At 46.6% G+C, this 13,519-nt stretch overlaps 1 protein-coding gene across 1 annotated transcript in view; it reads left to right on the forward strand.

Moving 5' to 3' along the window:
* The window catches only part of LOC144893165 (uncharacterized), a 107,990-nt gene that overhangs the window by 53,967 nt on the left and 40,504 nt on the right, over nt 1–13,519 (forward strand). The window lies entirely within an intron of this gene.

Below are 13,519 nucleotides of genomic sequence, written 5' to 3' on the forward strand. Positions count from 1 at the left end.
TCTCTCTTTCTCTCTCTCTTTCTCTCTCTCTTCTCTCTCTCTCTCTCTCTCTCTCTCTCTCTCTCTCTTTCTCTCTCTCTTTCTCTCTCTCTCTTTCTCTCTCTCTCTTTCTCTCTCTCTCTTTCTCTCTCTCTTTCTCTCTCTCTCTTTCTCTCTCTCTCTTTCTCTCTCTCTCTCTCTCTCTCTCTCTCTCTCTCTCGCCCTCTCGCGCCCCCTGCTGGCCATTCGTGTGTTGGGCGTGGCAAGATGGCATGCACTGGTGTTCGTGTGCTGTAGCTCCGTGCTTGTGTTGTGTTGTCCCCCCCCCCCCTCCCCATTCCTTCCTTTCCCATCGCGCCTTTGTCGTGTCCTTCTTTACCACCTGTGCCCCTTTCCCTCCCTTGAGACAGAGAGAGTGAGAGAAGAGCCCAAAGGTGAGAACAGACCCGTTCGGTTCAGTTTACCTGCTCCATCGGTGCTGTTTACCTTACTTGCGTCGTGTGAACTTTATTATTCATTATTTCATTTCGACTTTATTTATTTTGTGTCCTTTCCGCCTGGTCAAGGTGGAAAGGTGAGACATCGCCGTTATGGCGAGTGTTCGTGCACGGCAGGAAGGGTTTGAAACCCTAACAAGGAAGCATGCTTTCGTGTGTGTCCCTCCCGAAGGTGTTCCTACCGAGGACATTATCCTAGCTGTAGGGAATGCTATCGGCGATGGAAATGTCCGCGCCGCGTCGCGGATGAACCAAAAGTTTGTTGTTTTCGTGTCGGACGAGAAGTTCGTGCATGATGTTGTTAGTACCGCTCTGTCATTGAAAGGTGGGCAGTTCGTCATGGTTTCCCCGATGGACACACCGGCGATTAAAGTTATTATTTCAAATGTCGCTCCGTTTATCACAGACGATAAGTTAATGGCTGTTCTGACCCGGTATGGAACTGTTGTTTCCCGAATCTCGATGATTCCCCTGGGATGTCGGGATGAACGAATGAAACATGTTATGAGTTTCCGGAGACAAGTATTCATGGTGCTTCCTGATCGCGGCGACGATACAGGACTAAACATCTCGTTTAAAATTTCGGTAAATGATCGTCAATATCAAATGTACGCTTCGTCAGGCACCTTAACGTGCTTCCTTTGTGGAGCCTTCGGACACGTTAAAGGTTTTGTCCCAAAGCATCTTGTACGAAGTGCGGCAAATTGGGACACACCAATGTGGGCTGTAAAAAAGAAAACACCCCGACCGTGCTTCCTCATGCCTCGACCGTGCTTCCTCACGCCTCGACCGTGCTTCCTCACGCCTCGACCGTGCTTCCTCACGCCTCGACCGTGCTTCCTCACGCCTCGACCGTGCTTCCTCACGCCTCGACCGTGCTTCCTCACGCCGCGACCGTGCTTCCTCACGCCTCGACCGTGCTTCCTCACGCCTCGACCGTGCTTCCTCACGCCTCGACCGTGCTCCCCGACGCTCAAACCGTGCTCCCCGACGCTCAAACCGTGCTTCCTGAAGCCCCGACCGTGCTTCCCGACGCCCCGACTGTGCTTCCTGATGTCCCAACTGTGCTTCCCGAGGTCCCGACTACGCTTCCCGAAGCCCCAACCGTGCTACCCGAAGCCCCAACCGTGCTACCCGAAGCCCCGACTGTGCTTCCCGACGCCACGACTGTGCTTCCCGACGCCCCGACCGTGCTTCCCGACGCCCCGGTGCTACCCAAACCCAGTGAGATGGCACTTGGTGATGCTAGTACTGCTGGCGAACCCATGAATGAAGAACTTGTCATACTGACCAAAAAACGGAAAGCACCACTAACAAATAGCCCCGATGGTGCGATAAAGAAGGCTGTCTTGGGCTGAGACACTGACTCTGCAAAAGAGGGCAAAACGTTTACAGCAAACGAAAATATCGAACGCCAAAGTGGAAAAGAGGATGTTACTGATTTCCCAGGCTCTGAGAATAAAGCCTACATTGATCCGAACAATGCGGCCATTTTTGAGCCTGAACGCGAAGCCCTACTGGTTCCCCCTCCAGTAGCTGAGCGGACTGGTGACCAAACAAATTGCTCTGTCTTACAAACAGAAATCGTAACCCCGGCTACGCAGAGATCTGCAGCCATTTGCCAAAGCACACATAAAGAAAGTAAGCACCAGTCTGCTCGTGAGTGTGTTCCAGAGTACCCAACGAAATCTCAGGAGATGCATCCAGAGGAGCTCGTGGCAGCTGCAAGTAAAGCCCAAGATCCAGGTGGGACATTATCAGACCTGTCAGAGTCTGAGGACGAGGTGGAAGTGACTGAGCTGTCACAGTCATCAGCATCTCAGTCACAGATACCCCCCCAACACATCGTGTCGTTTCTAGCCGAAACGTACAGACAGCGTAACATAGTCATTAAAGACTATTTTGCCGATTTGGTTGCATTCATCCACACTGCAAAATCCATAATTAAAACGCCTGAACAATTTGACCTGAATAAGTCACAATACCACAGGTTAAGAAAATTCATCACACGTGCAGGTGTAGAGTGTTCCCAGCCACAGGCTGATTTCATCAATACAGGATGAAAACTATAAAACTTGCAACTTTAAATATTAACGGTGGTGGTGCTAGCCACCTCCGCCAGGTTCACGTAAAAAACATATTTCAACGGAAAAAGGCGGATGTGATCTTACTTCAAGAAACTCACATCACACCAAATGTGGAACATAACTGGCATCAACTTTTTAAGAGCCAATGCTATTTCAGCAATTTATCAGCTTCATCTGCTGGAATCGGCTTCTTGCTGAAGCCAGGCCTCGTGTGTGAGTCATGCCATTTTCAGGAGGTAATAAATGGTCGGCTTAGCTCTCTCAAACTACTAAGCCATAACTTCCATTACACCATTTTTAATGTGTATGCGCCAAGTGATAGCGTAGAACGTAAGTCCTTCTTCACCTCAATGATAAATCACTTAAGATCGGTTGATTTTGATCATTGTGTGTGTGTCGGAGGTGATTTCAATTGCACCTTCGACCCATCGGTTGACAGAAACTCTGTCGAACCCCATCCTGAGTCCCATGTACACTTATCCAATTTTTTTAGCACAATGGGCTTGGTTGATGTTTGGCGGTTGCACCACCCAAACACATCCCAGTACACCTGGTGTCGATGCGCCAATAGTCGAGTATCCTTGGCAAGGCTTGACAGATGGTACATCAACGTACCCTTTAAAAATACTGCGGTTTCTTCAAATCTTTTTCCTTCCGTGTTTTCAGACCATCATATGGTAACCCTAAACCTTTCCTTTCCTCAACCCGCAAATAGGAGCGCTTATTGGAAGTTTAATGTTAGACTTCTAGAAGATGGTATGTTTAAAGAAGCCTTTCGTGTTTTCTGGGCAAGTCTAGTAGCAAAGAAATCTTCCTTTTCTTCATCCAGCATATGGTGGGATAACATGAAATCTCAAATTCGGGTTTTTTGTCAATGTTTCCAATCACACAGCACAAACGACAAGCACTTTACAATGGCCCGGTTGGAATTGGATATTCTACAATTGGAGAGTAAATTGGCTCATGAAAACAATGATGCCAATTACCGGTTATTGCTTGTAAAGAAAGCTCTTTTAAGGGAGTTAGTTCAAGAGAAAGCAGCCGGTACATTAATTAGACTTAGAATACAGAATGTAAAATTATCAGACACCCCAAACAAGTCTTTCTTTCATTTAGAATCCTTAAGCAAGCCATCACGGCTAATCTCTTCTGTTTTGGACTCGAGAGGCAACGTTGTTGTCAACGAGGATGATGTTAGACTAAACATTATTGAATTCTATACAAAACTTTTTGAGGAGCAGACTGTTTGTAATGATACAATGATGGATTTAACCTCTCACCTCCCCTCCCTAACTGAGGCTCAACGGTTGGAGCTTGACCTACCAATCACCCTCCTTGAGCTAACCTGTGCTCTTGCTGCCATGGATTCAGGGAAAGCTCCGGGTATTGACGGTCTACCTCCCGAATTCTTTCTGACATTTTGGGACCTTTTAGGCCCTGAGTTGCTGAATGTTTTGGACACTTCTATACAGACTGGTATAATGCCGCTGAGTCTAAGAAGAGCCGTAGTGTGCTTGCTCCCGAAAACTGAAGATCCCCGACTTTTGGTGAACTGGCGACCGATCTCCCTGCTGTGCACGGACTACAAGCTTTTTTCAAAAGTACTAGCTAATCGACTAAAAAAGGTTATTGGCGATCTAGTACTGCCAGAACAGAGTTACTGTGTTCCTGGAAGATCCATCCATGATAATATTTCTTTAATCAGAGATCTCATTGATGGTAACCGTGTTAAAGAAGACTTTGGAATGATGTCGCTTGATCTTGAAAAGGCATTTGACAGTATCGACCATAAGTTTATGCATCATGTGTTACAGGCATGCGGCCTCGGAGCAAACTTTCGTTCCTACATTTCCTTGCTATACACAGATGTATTTAGTTTAATTAAGATTAATAATGTGCTGGCTCCCCCCATCAAGGTTCGGAGAGGGGTTCGGCAAGGGTGCCCAGTCTCTGGTTTATTGTTTGCTCTTTCTTTAGAGCCTCTTCTCAATCTACTGAGAAAGAAGATTCCTGGAATAGCACTGTCTCCCATGAGTGCACCGCTAACCCTATGTGCTTATGCGGATGACGTCTGCATCTTTGTAAAAGATAAGGATGATATTGATATCCTTGTTGAGTGCCTATCAAAGTTTCACGCTGCCTCCTCTTTAAAAATCAATTGGAACAAGAGCAAGACGTTATGGATACCCTCCCTTTATCGCAACCTTCTTCAGCCTGTACCACAGCCGCCCCCATCCCTCCCCGCAGGGTTGCTGTGGGGAAGTGAGGGAATTAAGTACTTGGGCATATTCCTTGGTTCCCCACAGTATGCTCAGAGAAATTGGGACGGGGTAATTGAGCAAGTGGGAGAAAGATTGAACCGATGGAAAAGGGTTTTACCTCATTTGTCCTTCAAGGGCCGTGTGCTAGTGATCAACAACTTAGTTGCCACAATGTTGTGGCATAGGTTCATCTGCCTGCAACCGCCGGAGGCCCTACTCAAAGCACTCCAGGGCAAACTGGTGGACTTCTTCTGGGGAGGCTACCACTGGCTACGACCCGATGTGATATGTCGCCCCTCGGCTGAGGGTGGCCACAACCTCGTCGACATCAAAGCCCGCCTAATGGCCTTCCGGCTGCGGTCCATTCATCATCTCCTCTACATGGAACATCTGCCAGGCCGGCTCCCTGCACGCCTTGTACTGCAGCGAGCGGGTAGGCTCGGGTACGGGTTTGAACTTTTTCAAATGGACCTCCAACATGTCGACATATCGGTTCTCCCTGCTTTTTACCAAAGCCTCTTAAATGCCTGGCAGAGTCTTTCTGTGAGTCGTCAGGCGGACACATATGTAACGAAAATGCTGGCACACGAGCCTTTGTTCTATAACCCTCTCTTTCCCGACATTCCAAAGAGTCGAGATTTTTGCCAACACTTTATAGCAGCTGGTATCGTGAAGGTGCGGCATCTCCGACATGACTCAGGGTATGGTTGGAAATCCGTAAGTGAAATCGCCGACCTGACAGGGATTTGGTCCCATAGGATGATTGCAAAAATTTTGAGGAAAATGATTCAGGTGGGACGGCAACTTGGCCTAACTTGGACTCGAGGTACAGAAGAAGATCTAAATGAGCCGACAGTGCCTAAATTGATTGTTGAACCCATTCAAAACGATTTGCCCCCTGTTAGCGATGGGTCAAAGCTTTTCCAGACAATGGACAGCAAGGGCATCTACAAGATGTGCCTCAAGCTGTTAAATGGGAACCCGTCGTTAAATGGAGTTACCCGATGGAAAGGATTGTTACCCGGAGGACCCCCCTCCGAACCTATCTGGGAAGCCATGTACAGTGAGCCCACATCCAAAAGAACAGGTGATCTCCAGTGGCGTTTGGCCCACTGGATTGTTCCCTCTAACACGTTTATTAGACATTTTTCTCCTGTATCTGTTTGTTGTCCCTTCTGTACAGTCAATGAGGACTTGTTTCACGCATTCATAGACTGTATCCGATTATTTCCTTTGTTTCATTGGTTGAATTACATTGCACATGAAATACATGTTACCTTTTCTTTGAGAAGTTTCGTCTTTGGTTTTGCCCCTAAACAGAATCCTGCATCTAAACTGTTTAGTTTCCTAATAGCAACTGCGAAGCTTGCTGTTTATTTAACAAGAAAAGACAAACTATCTGGCAAACCGATAGAGCACTGCAATATCATGTCGTGTTTGAATGCATTAATCTCAGCAAGATTGAAACTGGAATTTACCCTGTCCAACGAGTCCGGAAATTTTCATAACTTTGTTGATACTTGGTGTGTTGGTGGGTTTTGTGAGGTTAAAGAAAATGAATTTAGAATACTGTTGTGAAATACTGATTGTTTTTTATTTGATGATCATTGGGTGCTTCTTCCTTTTCTTTTTTTCTTTTTGTTGGCATTATTGATTTTATTGCAAAACTTGTATATTGTTACTTTTATATTTTTGTAATAAAAGGACTAAAAAGTCAAAGTCTCTCTCTCTCTCTCTCTCTCTCTCTCTCTCTCTCTCTCTCTCTCTCTCCTCTCTCGCGCCCCCTGCTGGCCGTTCGTGTGTTGGGCGTGGCAAGATGGCGTGCACTGGTGCTCGTGTGCTGTAGCTCCGTGCTTGTGTTGTGTTTCCCCCCCCCCCCCCCCCATTCCTTCCTTTCCCATCGCGCCTTTGTCGTGTCCCTCTTCACCACCTGTGCCCCTTTCCCTCCCTTGAGACAGAGAGAGCGAGAGAAGAGCCCAAAGGTGAGAGCAGACCCGTTCGGTTCAGTCTACCTGCTCCGTCGGTGCTGTTTACCTTACTCGCGTCGTGTGAACTTTATTATTCATTATTTCATTTCGACTTTATTTATTTTGTGTCCTTTCCGCCTGGTCAAGGTGGAAAGGTGAGACATCGCCGTTATGGCGAGTGTTCGTGCACGGCAGGAAGGGTTTGAAACCCTAACAAGGAAGCATGCTTTCGTGTGTGTCCCTCCCGAAGGTGTTCCTACCGAGGACATTATCCTAGCTGTAGGGCATGTTATCGGCGATGAAAATGTCCGCGCCGCGTCGCGGATGAACCAAAAGTTTGTTGTTTTCGTGTCGGACGAGAAGTTCGTGCATGATGTTGTTAGTACCGGTCTGTCATTGAAAGGTGGGCAGTTCGTCATGGTTTCCCCGATGGACACACCGGCGATTAAAGTTATTATTTCAAATGTCGCTCCGTTTATCACAGATGATAAATTAATGGCTGTTCTGACCCGGTATGGAACTGTTGTTTCCCGAATCTCGATGATTCCCCTGGGATGTCGGGATGAACGAATGAAACATGTTATGAGTTTCCGGAGACAAGTATTCATGGTGCTTCCTGATCGCGGCGACGATACAGGACTAAACATCTCGTTTAAAATTTCGGTAAATGATCGTCAATATCAAATGTACGCTTCGTCAGGCACCTTAACGTGCTTCCTTTGTGGAGCCTTCGGACACGTTAAAAGGTTTTGTCCCAAAGCATCTTGTACGAAGTGCGGCAAATTGGGACACACCAATGTGGGCTGTAAAAAAGAAAACGCCCCGACCGTGCTTCCTCATGCCTCGACCGTGCTTCCTCACGCCTCGACCGTGCTTCCTCACGCCTCGACCGTGCTTCCCCACGCCTCGACCGTGCTTCCTCACGCCTCGACCGTGCTCCCCGACGCTCAAACCGTGCTCCCCGACGCTCAAACCGTGCTTCCTGGCGCTCAAACCGTGCTACCTGAAGCCCCGACCGTGCTTCCCGACGCCCCGACTGTGCTTCCTGATGTCCCAACTGTGCTTCCCGAGGTCCCGACTACGCTTCCCGAAGCCCCAACCGTGCTACCTGAAGCCCCAACCGTGCTACCCGAAGCCCCAACCGTGCTTCCCGAAGCCCCGACTGTGCTTCCCGACGCCACGACTGTGCTTCCCGATGCCCCGACCGTGCTTCCCGACGCCCCGGTGCTACCCAAACCCAGTGAGATGGCACTTGGTGATGCTAGTACTGCTGACGAACCCATGAATGAAGAACTTGTCATACTGACCAAAAAACGGAAAGCACCACTAACAAATAGCCCCGATGGTGCGATAAAGAAGGCTGTCTTGGGCAGAGACACTGTCTCTGCAAAAGAGAGCAAAACGTTTACAGCAAACGAAAATATCGAACGCCAAAGTGGTAAAGAAGATGTTACTGATTTCCCAAGCTCTGAGAATAAAGCCGACATAAATCCGAACAATGCGGCCATTTTTGAGCCCGAACGCGAAGCCCCACCGGTCCCCCCTCCAGTAGCTGAGCGGACTGGCGACCAAACAAATTGCTCTGTCTCACAAACAGAAATCGTAACCCCGGCTACGCAGAGATCTGCAGCCATTTGCCAAAGCACACATAAAGAAAGTAAGCACCAGTCTGCTCGTGAGTGTGTACCAGAGTACCCAACGAAATCTCAGGAGATGCCTCCAGAGGAGCTCGTGAGAGCTGCAAGTAAGGCCCAAGATCCAGGTGGGACATTATCAGACCTGTCAGAGTCTGAGGACGAGGTGGAAGTGACTGAGCTGTCACAGTCATCAGCATCTCAGTCACAGATACCCCCCCAACACATCGTGTCGTTTCTAGCCGAAACGTACAGACAGCGTAACATAGTCATTAAAGACCATTTTGACGATTTGGCTGCATTCATCCACACTGCAAAATCCATAATTAAAACGCCTGAACAATTTGACCTGAATAAGTCACAATACCACAGGTTAAGAAAATTCATCACACGTGCAGGTGTAGAGTGTTCCCAGCCACAGGCTGATTTCATCAATACAGGATGAAAACTATAAAACTTGCAACTTTAAATATTAACGGTGGTGGTGCGAACCACCTCCGCCAGGTTCAAGTAAAAAACATATTTCAACGGAAAAAGGTGGATGTGATCTTACTTCAAGAAACTCACACCACACCTAATGTGGAACATAACTGGCATCAACTTTTTAAGAGCCAATGCTATTTCAGCAATTTATCAGCTTCATCTGCTGGAATCGGCTTCTTGCTGAAGCCAGGCCTCGTGTGTGAGTCATGCCATTTTCAGGAGGTAATAAATGGTCGGCTTAGCTCTCTCAAACTAGTAAGCCATAACTTCCATTACACCATTTTTAATGTGTATGCGCCAAGTGATAGCGTAGAGCGTAAGTCCTTCTTCACCGCAATGATAAATCACTTAAGATCAGTTGATTTTGATCATTGTGTGTGTGTCGGAGGTGATTTCAATTGCACCTTCGACCCATCGGTTGACAGAAACTCTGTCGAACCCCATCCTGAGTCCCATGTACACTTATCCAATTTTTTTAACACAATGGGCCTCGTTGATGTTTGGCGGTTGCACCACCCAAGCACATCCCAGTACACCTGGTGTCGATGCGCCAATAGTCGAGTATCCTTGGCAAGGCTTGACAGATGGTACATCAACGTACCCTTTAAAAATACTGCGGTTTCTTCAAATATTTTTCCTTCCGTGTTTTCAGACCATCATATGGTAACCCTAAACCTTTCCTTTCCTCAACCCGCAAGTAGGAGCGCTTATTGGAAGTTTAATGTTAGACTTCTAGAAGATGGTATGTTTAAGGAAGCCTTTCGTGTTTTCTGGGCAAGTCTAGTAGCAAAGAAATCTTCCTTTTCTTCATCCAGCATATGGTGGGATAACATGAAATCTCAAATTCGGGTTTTTTGTCAATGTTTCCAATCACACAGCACAAACGACAAGCACATTACAATGGCCCGGTTAGAATTGGATATTCTACATTTGGAGAATAAATTGGCTCATGAAAACAATGACGCCAATTACCGGTTATTGCTTGTAAAGAAAGCTCTTTTAAGGGAGTTAGTTCAAGAGAAAGCAGCCGGAACATTAATTAGACTTAGAATACAGAATGTAAAGTTATCAGACACCCCAAACAAGTCTTTCTTTCATTTAGAATCCTTAAGCAAGCCATCACGGCTAATCTCTTCTGTATTGGACTCAAGAGGCAACGTTGTTGTCAACGAGGATGATGTTAGAATAAACATTATTGAATTCTTTACAAAACTTTTTGAGGAGCAGACTGTTTGTAATGATACAATGATGGATTTAACCTCTCACCTCCCCTCCCTAACTGAGGCTCAACGGTTGGAGCTTGACCTACCAATCACCCTCCTTGAGCTAACCTGTGCTCTTGCTGCCATGGATTCAGGGAAAGCTCCGGGTATTGACGGTCTACCTCCCGAATTCTTCCTGACATTTTGGGACCTTTTAGGCCCTGAGTTGCTGAATGTTTTGGACACTTCTATACAGACTGGTATAATGCCGCTGAGTCTAAGAAGAGCCGTAGTGTGCTTGCTCCCGAAAACTGAAGATCCCCGACTTTTGGTGAACTGGCGACCGATCTCCCTGCTGTGCACGGACTACAAGCTCTTTTCAAAAGTACTAGCTAATCGACTAAAAAAGGTTATTGGTGATCTTGTACTGCCAGAACAGAGTTACTGTGTTCCTGGAAGATCCATCCATGATAATATTTCTTTAATCAGAGATCTCATTGATGGTAACCGTGTTAAAGAAGACTTTGGAATGATGTCGCTTGATCTTGAAAAGGCATTTGACAGTATCGACCATAAGTTTATGCATCATGTGTTACAGGCATGCGGCCTCGGAGCAAACTTTCGTTCCTACATTTCCTTGCTATACACGGATGTTTTTAGTTTAATTAAGATTAATAATGTGCTGGCTCCCCCCATCAAGGTTCGGAGAGGGGTCCGGCAAGGGTGCCCAGTCTCTGGTTTATTGTTTGCTCTTTCTTTAGAGCCTCTTCTCAATCTACTGAGAAAGAAGATTTCTGGAATCGCACTCACTCCCATGAGTGCACCGCTAACCCTATGTGCTTATGCGGATGACGTCTGCATCTTTGTAAAAGATAAGGATGATATTGATATCGTTGTTGAGTGCCTGTCAAAGTTTCACGCTGCCTCCTCTTTAAAAATCAATTGGAACAAGAGCAAGACGTTATGGATACCCTCCCTTTATCGCAACCTTCTTCAGCCTGTACCACAGCCGCCCCCATCCCTCCCCGCAGGGTTGCTGTGGGGAAGTGAGGGAATTAAGTACTTGGGCATATTCCTTGGTTCCCCACAGTATGCTCAAAGAAATTGGGACGGGGTAATTGAGCAAGTGGGAGAAAGATTGAACCGATGGAAAAGGGTTTTACCTCATTTGTCCTTCAAGGGCCGTGTGCTAGTGATCAACAACTTAGTTGCCACAATGTTGTGGCATAGGCTCATCTGCCTGCAACCGCCGGAGGCCCTACTCAAAGCACTCCAGGGCAAACTGGTGGACTTCTTCTGGGGAGGCTACCACTGGCTACGACCCGATGTGATATGTCGCCCCTCGGCTGAGGGTGGCCACAACCTCGTCGACATCAAAGCCCGCCTAATGGCCTTCCGGCTGCGGTCCATTCAACGTCTCCTCTACATGGAACATCTGCCAGGCCGGCTCCCTGCACGCCTTGTACTGCAGCGAGCGGGTAGGCTCGGGTACGGGTTTGAACTCTTTCAAATGAACCTCCAGCATGTCGACATATCGGTTCTCCCTGCTTTTTACCAAAGCCTCTTAAATGCCTGGCAGAGCCTTTCTGTGAGTCGTCAGGCGGACACATATGTAACGAAAATGCTGGCACACGAGCCTTTGTTCTATAACCCTCTCTTTCCCGACATTCCAAAGAGTCGAGATTTTTGCCAACACTTTATAGCAGCTGGTATTGTGAAGGTGCGGCATCTCCGACATGACTCAGGGTATGGTTGGAAATCCGTAAGTGAAATCGCCGACCTGACAGGGATTTGGTCCCATAGGATGATTGCAAAAATTTTGAGGAAAATGATTCAGTTGGGACGGCAACTTGGCCTAACTTGGACTCGAGGTACAGAAGAAGATCAAAATGAGCCGACAGTGCCTAAATTAATTGTTGAACCCATTCAAAACGATTTGCCCCCTGTTAGCGATGGGTCAAAGCTTTTCCAGACAATGGACAGCAAGGGCATCTACAAGATGTGCCTCAAGCTGTTAAATGGGAACCCTTCGTTAAATGGAGTTACCCGATGGAAAGGATTGTTACCCGGAGGACCCCCCTCCGAACCTATCTGGGAAGCCATGTACAGTGAGCCCACATCCAAAAGAACAGGTGATCTCCAGTGGCGTTTGGCCCACTGGATTGTTCCCTCTAACACGTTTATTAGACATTTTTCTCCTGTATCTGTTTGTTGTCCCTTCTGTACAGTCAATGAGGACTTGTTTCACGCATTCATAGACTGTATCCGATTATTTCCTTTGTTTCATTGGTTGAATTACATTGCACATGAAATGCATGTTACCTTTTCTTTGAGAAGTTTCGTCTTTGGTTTTGCCCCTAAACAGAATCCTGCATCTAAACTGTTTAGTTTCCTAATAGCAACTGCGAAGCTTGCTGTTTATTTAACAAGAAAAGACAAACTATCTGGCAAACCGATAGAGCACTGCAATATCATGTCGTGTTTGAATGCATTAATCTCAGCAAGATTGAAACTGGAATTTACCCTGTCCAATGAGTCCGGAAATTTTCATAACTTTGTTGATACTTGGTGTGTTGGTGGGTTTTGTGAGGTTAAAGAAAATGAATTTAGAATACTGTTGTGAATACTGATTGTTTTTTTTATTTGATGATCATTGGGTGCTTCTTCTTTTTCTTTTTTTCTTTTTGTTGGCATTATTGATTTTATTGCAAAACGTGTATATTGTTACTTTTATATCTTTGTAATAAAAGGACTAAAAAGTCAAAGTCTCTCTTTCTCTTTCTCTTTCTCTCTCTCTCCTGGATGGTTGTGAGTCGTGCGTGGGTGTGGTAATCATGGCGGCTGTGGGTGTTGAGATGTGAGTACGGTGCTGTGTTGGTGGTCTTTCCTATCCTCCTTTCACTCCATTTGTGTCCTTGTACGAGTTTGTGAAGTTTCTCCGTGTTTCCCTTTTGCTCTTGAGACAAGAGAGGGAGAGAGAGACAGCACGGTAACGGTTAGCCATCTGTATTAATTTATAACGTGGGTTGGTTATATCGTGCCGATTATTTATTTATTTATTTACTTATTTAACTAATTTTGATTTGTTTGGTTAGTTTATTGCATTGTTACTGTTTAGTTGATTGCCGATAAATGGCTAATAGGAATAGTCAAAGGACTGCTGATCGTGTTAGTGATGAGGTGTTATCGCGTAAGCACGGGCCTTGTTCCGCCGGAAGACGTGCAAATGGACGATGTTCTACTTGCAATCGGGGATTTGATCGGGGTAAATAACATTCGTGCTGCGTCTCGAATGAACCACAAAGTGGTGGTTTTCGTGTCACAAGTTAGCCTTGCAGATATCGTGGTGCAAAACGGGTTAACGTTGGGGAATGACCAATTTGTTCCGGTATCGTCCATGGACACGCCG

The sequence above is a fragment of the Myxine glutinosa genome, chromosome 8, assembly GCF_964187855.1.
Source record: "Myxine glutinosa chromosome 8, kmMyxGlut1.1, whole genome shotgun sequence".
Classification (NCBI taxonomy): Eukaryota; Metazoa; Chordata; class Myxini; order Myxiniformes; family Myxinidae; genus Myxine; species Myxine glutinosa.